This window comes from Cervus canadensis, chromosome 27 (genome assembly GCF_019320065.1).
Source record: "Cervus canadensis isolate Bull #8, Minnesota chromosome 27, ASM1932006v1, whole genome shotgun sequence".
NCBI classification, from domain to species: Eukaryota; Metazoa; Chordata; class Mammalia; order Artiodactyla; family Cervidae; genus Cervus; species Cervus canadensis.
The window spans coordinates 8377585-8385422 of record NC_057412.1 but is presented as its reverse complement, the minus strand read 5'-3'; the positions used below and the strand labels follow the sequence as shown (position 1 = coordinate 8385422).

The window sequence follows — 7838 nt, the reverse complement described above, 5'->3', positions numbered from 1 at the left end:
TGTCTTCATCAAGTCCTTAAAGGTTATTTTTCTGTGTTTTCTTTTGAAAGCTTTGCAGCTTTTGCTTTTATACTTATATTTAGGATCCACTTTTGAGAAAATTGTCTGTATGTTATGATATGTGTTGAAGTGCATTTTTTTTCCCACATGGATATTCAGTTGTTCCACCATCATTTATTGTATTTTGATCTTGTATTTCCTTAGCATGTTTATTGAAAATCAAATGACTGTATATATGTGGATATATTTGTAAGATTTCTATTATATTTCACTGAGCAATATGTTTATACATTTGAAAATACTACCCTGTCTGATTACTGAAGCTTTATAATAAGTCTTTAATTCAGTATTTCTTCTCCAGTATTTTTTCTGGATTTCTTCTCAAGTATTTTTTTTAATTTTTTAAAAAATTAAAAAAAATTTAAATTTAAAATATTTTTTAAAATCTTAAAAAATTTAAAATTTAAAAATTAAAAAAAAATTTTAAATTTTAAAAAATTTATCACCTTTGAAATTTCAACTAGATTTTTGAATCAGTTTGTTAGCTTTTATTTTTAAAAAATCCTTGTTGAAATTTTGATTGCAATTATCAGTACATTGATTTAGGAGGACTGATATTTTAGTATTATCTTCTAATCCATGTACATGGTGTATCTCTCCATTTATTTTTCTTAATTTCTCTCAGTAATGTTTTATGATTTTCACTATAGAAGTCTTACATGCCTATATTTATATACATATCTGAGTATTTTATGTTTTTATGCTACTGGAAATGGTACCTAAATACTTTATTTTTCCATTGTTGCTGCTAGTATATAGAATTAGAATAGATTTTATATTAAGTTTTGATATTGATCTTCAGTATTACATCCTGTGACCTTACATTATTGTAAATTTATCAGGATGTTCTAGGTAGGTTTTTTTTTGGTAGACTGATTTTTTTTTTAATGTATACTATCATATTATCTGCAAATAAAGACAGTCTCCTTTTATTCTGTTTAAGAGCATTGAGCTTGAGTAGATGTTGAATACTGTCAAATGCTTCGTCTGCCTGTTTATTGAGATAATACATTGTTTTCCCCTTTTTCTTTTAGTATGATGAGTAACCTGGATTGCTATTGAATTATTAACCAATCTTGCATTCCTGTGCTAAACCAATCAGTTATTCTGTGTTAACTTAGGTTTGCTACAACAATTAAAAAGTTAACACGAAAACCGATTGGTTTATCACAGGAATGCAAGATTGGTTAATAATTAGTTGGGAAGATCCACAGGAGAAAGGGATAGGCTACCCACTCCAGTATTCTTGGGCTTCCCTTGTGGCTCAGCTGGTAAAGAATCTGCTTGCAGTTCGGGAAACCTGGGTTTGGAAGATCCCCTGGAGAAGGGAAAGGCTACCCACTCCAGTATTCTGGCCTGGAGAGTTCCATGGACTATACAGTCCCTGGGATCACAAAGAGTCTGACAGGACTTTCAGTTTCACTTAGGTTTGCTAATCTTTGGTGTTTTTGTGTTTAGAAACTTGGTAGTTTTCTTATAATATCTCTGTTCTGGTAACCTGAACAAAACAATTGCAAAGTAAGTTGGGAATTTTTCCCTTCTCTTCTAATTTCTGGGTTTATGTAAGATTATATTTTCTTCCTTCAGTGTTCCATAGAATTCACCATTACAATCATTTGAGCCAAAGTCAGGTTTTTTTTTTTTCTTTCTGGACACTTCTCTTTTTCACTGGTTTTCAATAATGTGACTAAGATATGACTTCTTGTGGTTTTCCTTGTCTTTATCCTGTTTTTTGAATTTCCTGGTTCTGTGGATTTATAGAAGTATTACTCAAAGAGTACAAAGTTTGAGTTATGTAAGTCCTAGAAATCTGCTGTATAGCATAGTGCCTTTAGCTAATAATATAAAATTTATTGGAAACTAAAAATTTCTAAGACAGTAAAGCTTTTTGTCTTATCACAAAAATAATTAAATAAAGAAGGTAGAAGGAACATTTTGGAGGTGATAGGCATATTTATGGCATAGATTGTGGTGATGATTTCATGGATGTATACTTATCTCCAAACTCATTAGGTCTGTTGTCCATTTTTGTTATTCTGTTGATCAGTTGTGTCTGATTCTGAGACTCTGTAGACTGCATCATGCCAAGCTTTCCCGTTCTTCACTATCTCTTGGAGTTTCTTGAAACTCATTTCCATTAAGTCACTGATGCCACCCAACCATTTCATCCTCTGTTATCCCCTTCTCCTCCTGCCTTCAATCTTTCCCAGCTTCAGGGCCTTTTCTAATGAGTCAGCTCTTTGTAGCAGTTGGCCAAAGTATTGGAGCTTCAGCTTCAGCATCAGTCCTTCCAGTGAATATTCAGGGTTGGATTTCCTTTAGAATGGACTGGTTGGATCTCCTTGCAGTCCAAGGGACTCTCGAGAGTCTTCTCCAACACCACAGTTTGAAAGCATCAATTCTTTGGTGCTCAGCCTTCTGTGTAGTCTACCTCTCACATTGGTATGGTACTTGATTACTGGAAAAGCTATAGCTTTGACTATACAGACCTTTACATTAAATATGTATTGCTTTGAGTTGGTCAATCATACCTCTATAAAGTGGTTTTAAAGACATTCTGAAATTTTGCCTGTTCTCTCTCTTTTTTTCCCTTTTAATCTGTCTCCTCTCCTCTTTTTCAGGAATCCCTGTTGTTCTGCAGGTAAGTGAGTTTCTGTTTACTTACTTTTCAAACATTTTCTCCTCAGTACTTTAGTTTCCACTTCTACTATGTCTTCAAGCTTATTAACACTTTTATCCTCTCTCTCTAATCTGCAGTTAAGTCCTTCCTGTTAAATTTTCCTCTCAGATATTGTTTGTAAGCCTTATAAGCCATATTTCTTTTTTTAACCTTTCATTTCTCTCCTCATTAGATTCTTGTTTTCATTTAAATCCTTAGGAATATTTATAACATTGTTTTAATGGATTTGTCTGCTAGCTGCATTGCTTCTGTCATTTCTGAGTTCTTTGCTATTAACAAGCATTTCTCCTGACAATGAGCTTCAACAATGAGCTTCATTTTCCTGCTTCATGTTTAGAGAAAAATTTAAATGATTATAGTCATTGTGAATATTGTTCTGATAAGTGCATAGAATTTTCTGTCTTCATTTAGAGAGGACTGAAGTATATTTTGACAGGAAATTTAATTGCTTATAAATTAGTGTGAAGTTACCTTTCAGCTTTTTAAGAGTGACACGGGATAGATCTACCATGAAGACTTCTGGGGTCTCTATTGAATATCTCAGGTATTCAATAACTTCAGTTTGGGTAGCCAATACAAGATAGTGTCCCATCTCTGAGTGAGTTTTTTTTTTTTAATTTATTCAGTTTACAGTTCTCTTGTAGCTGATCATTTTTGCCCAGCTTCTTAGGCGTTTACCCCACACACTGCTTAGTTTTACCATTCATGTGTTGCTTAGTATTAAGTGAAAGTCTCAGGAAGCCAATGCCTGTTCCTGGAGCTGTTTCTCTGGGAGCGTTCTCATCTTTTGTATTCTGCTTTGCAAATCCAGCTTTCTCAGCCTCTGAGAACTTTAATCTCTACCCCAACAGCTCAGCAGGACTGCTATGCTTTGCCTGGGCTCCTCTTCCCTGCTTTGAAATTTAGAAAATGGAAAGTTGCTGTGTATAGTTCATTTTTTTTCTCCTCTCTTAGGTAACGCAATCCTGGACTGCCGGTTGCCCAGTGCCTAAAAATAGCAGTTTTGCATGTATTTTCAGTTTCTAATCATTGTTTGTAACGAGCAGGCGAGTCCAGTTACTGTGACTGTGTCACAGGCAGAAGTGACGGTCCTTTGTTCAGGTTTTAATCTCTCTTTTGAAATTTAAATGTGTCAAAACAATAATTAGGGGTGGTTTATTTCCAAAATCCACATGTCCCTCATATATGCTGACCTTAAGTGGAATTAGTAACAGAAGCTTTTATTTTGGAAATCCTCAGATCTCTTTGGTCTCAATTTTGATGATGAAAAAAAGAAGAATGAAACATTTAAGCAAACAAATTTCCAAAAGCAGCCTCAAAACAGCGAATTGTGTTTTGCTTGTTTCAGCTTTTCATTTATGGTTTTAAGAGTGAAATTCATATTCCTAAGAATGAATTAGTACTGCTGGAAGATTTTTTTATGCCTCTATCCTGTTTTTATATACTAAAATAATATTCTTGAATCAAATTTCAACACAAATAACAAGGCAAGAAAAAATGAGAACATCAGCAAAAAAATATCCTGCATTGCAGCTAAACTTTGCTCTCTGTTCGTGAATGTTCTGCCATGCAGGTCAATAACACAAAAGGAACGACCAAGCGTCCGTGTCTCCCGGCATACAATGTGTAAAGATGAGTTTCAGTGTCACTCTTCGGAAACTTTAAATAGTGATCTGTTCCCAAACAGAACTTTAAAGAGTTCCCTTCTGGTTCAAAGTGAGGTCCAATCAATGTTTCCAACACTCGGCACAATCTCAACTTTGATTTCTTTATCTGCTCTCACTTCTTGTGTTCTATCTGTTTTTGCTCCAAATCAGACCAGCACATCGTGAAGGCAGCACAAGGCTTTGTGGCTGGGAAACCCCAGGCTTCCTAGAGAGGACCTGAAGTTCTGTGCGCTTGGCGAGTCCCTGACGCTCACAGTGGTGTTGGTTTTGGTCAGTGTTTGTGGCACGGGGGGAAACCAAGAGCAAAGCTGGGCACAGTACCTTGCTTGCCGTGGAAGAGCATGCTGAAGTGACATGGAAATGGGAAGTGTTGGGAGGATGTAAGGACTTGATCCCTTTGAATCAGTAGATGAAGGGATGCTGTTAACAGCACTGGCAGGTCATTTGACCTCTAGTCATCAATTATTGGGGACTTTTCTGGCAGCTCAGATGGTACAGAATCCACCTGTAATGCAGGAGATGGGGTTCGATCCCTCAGCTGGGAAGATCCTCTAGAGAAGGGAATGGCTAGCCACTGCAGTATTCTTGCCTGGAGAATTCCATGAACAGAGGCGCCTGGTGGGCTACAGGCCACAGGGTGGCAAAGAGTCAGACACGACTGAGGGACTCACACACACACACATGAATTTTTTATCTCTTCCTCTAAAAATGCAACAGGGCAGGTGACCACACATTTTCTGAGCAGTTTGCCATCATCAGTTTTTGATCGCCTCCCTGTGTATGTGTCTGCTTTTATGGGTAAATAAATTAACTCCAGCTCTGTCAATTCTTCCAGCAAGCTTGGTCTTTATCTCTGATTTGACTGCATGAATTCCAGCCACTAATATTTAGTTTGACTTCTCATTTCCTAGGCCCATAGGACACCTTTAGGACAAAAATCAGTGAAGTTAACAATAAATGATTATCAGTCGAGGCAAGATGTAAAACTGATTTAAAGAATGGAGATGTGACCATTTTCAAGGTATTTTAGCTTTGAAGTCATTATTTTTCTGTCTGGTCACTTTTCTTCCTCTAATTTTCCTATTGCTGTGAACACATTATTGACCAGAGACATATTAGTACACTTTTTGTTACCCAAACATTATCACTTACATAATAAATCGCCAGCTGAAGGTGCTAATTTCTGCAACAATCCCACTGTCAATAATGAGTCCAGACACTTATCTTAGTTCAGAGTGATACTTCAGTACTTTTTGAAAAGGTAATAAGAATTGTACAGAGATATTAAAAAAGTAATAAATGAAATGATCTGGGCCCAAAAACTAAAAATGTGAGTATAATTGAGGCCTGGAGACTTTTCAGAAGAAAGGAAGCCTGCATCTCGTTTTGTTTGATGTTTGGGTAAGACTGTCCCTGTGTTCTTCTTAATTTGCCTGGATATGTCTAGTTAGTATTTGAATTCAGGTAATTGTGATCTCAGGTTCATTTTGTGACTTTTAACACTTACATTAACCAGAGATTTGTCAGTGTTTTGGTGTCATTAGGAGATACCAACTTTATGAAATGATTTACATGGAAATAAATATGACTTTAACTTCTCAAATCCTTAATTCTCTCAGATATACACATATTCATAATCAATTTCAGGAAAATTATATATTTTATTTTTATTTATTTTTTAACTGGTGGGAAATTGGCTTAAAAGTTTGCGTTGGCTTCTGTTGTACAACAACACAAATCAGTCATAATTATATATGTAGCTCTTCTCTTCTGAGCTTCCTTCCCCTCATCCTATCTCACCCCTCTAGCTCATCACAGAGCACCAGGCTGGGCTCTCTGTGTTACTTAGCAACTTCTCACTATCATTTTACATCTGATAGTGTAATATATAAATATTTACATATTCATATGAAGTCTTCCCTCGTAGCTCAGATGGTAAAGAATCTGCCTGCAATGCAGAAGACCCAGGTTCGATCCCTGGGTTGGAAAGATCCCCTGGAAAAAGGAATGGTTACCCACTCCAGTATTCTTGCCTAGAGAGTTCCACGGACAGAAAGTTTGGCAGTTTACAGTCCGTCTCATTTGCATGCAGAATTTCAAAGAATAGCCAGGAGAGATAAGAAAGCCTTCCTCAGCGATTAATGCAAAGAAATAGAGGAAAACAACAGAATGGGAAAGACTAGATATCTCTTCAAGAAAATTGGAGATACCAGGGGGATATTTCATGCAAAGATGGGCTCAATAAAGGACAGAAATGGTATGGACCTAACAGAAACAGAAGATATTAAGAAGAGGTGGCAAGAATACACAGAAGAACTGTACAAAAAAGATCTTCATGACCCAGATAATCATGATGGTGTGATCACTCACCTAGAGCCAGACATCCTTGAATGCGAGTGAAGTTAGGTGGGCCTTAGAAAGCATCACTACGGACAAAGCTAGTGGAGGTGATGGAATTCCATTTGAGTTATTTCAAATCCTGAAAGATGATGCTGTGAAAGTGTTGCACTCAATATGCCAGCAAATTTAGAAAACTCAACAGTGGCCACAGGACTGGAAAAGGTCAGTTTTCATTCCAATCCCAAAGAAAGGCAATGCCAAAGAATGCTCGAACTACTGCACAATTGCATTCATCTCACACGCTAGTAAAGTGATGCTTAAAATTCTCCAAGCCAGGCTTCAGCAATACATGAACTGTGAACTTCCAGAGGTTCAAGCTGGTTTTAGAAAAGGCAGAGGAACCAAAGATCAAATGGCCAACATCTGCTGCATCATCGAAAAAGCAAGAGAGTTCCAGAAAAACATCTATTTCTGCTTTATTGACTATGCCAAAGCCTTTGACTGTGTGGATCACAATAAACTGTGGAAAATTCTAAAAGAGATGGGAATACCCAGACCCTGACCTGCCTCTTGAGAAACCTATGCAGGTCAGGAAGCATCAGTTAGAACTGGACATGGAAAAACAAGCTGGTTCCAAATAGGAAAAGAAGTACGTCAAGGCTGTATATTGTCACCCTGTTTATTTAACTTATATGCAGAGTACATCATGAGAAACACTGGGCTGGAAGAAGCACAAGCTGGAATCAAGATACCTGGGAGAAATATCAATAACCTCAGATATGCAGATGACACCACCCTTATGGCAGAAAGTGAAGAACTAAAGAGCCTCTTGATGAAGGTGAAAGAGGAGAATGAAAAAGTTGGCTTAAAGCTCAGCATTCAGAAAACTAAGATCATGGCATCTGGTTCTATGACTTCATAGCAAATAGACGGGGAAACAGTGGAAATAGTGGCTGACTTTATTTTTCTGGGCTCCAGAAACACTGCAGATGCTGACTGCAGCCATGAAATTAAAAGATGCTTACTCCTTGGAAGGGAAGTTATGACCAACCTAAACAGCATATTAAAAAGCAGAGACATTACTTTGCCAA

General features: G+C 36.9%; 1 long non-coding RNA gene across 1 annotated transcript; it reads left to right on the top strand.

Moving 5' to 3' along the window:
- Positions 1-1359: 1359 nt before the first annotated feature.
- LOC122428936 lies at positions 1360-6622 on the top strand. Its single transcript, XR_006265850.1, has 5 exons — positions 1360-1578; positions 2682-2701; positions 4558-4677; positions 5319-5428; positions 6335-6622. It is a non-coding gene; the product is annotated as an uncharacterized LOC122428936 (long non-coding RNA).
- The last annotated feature ends 1216 nt before the right edge of the window (positions 6623-7838 follow it).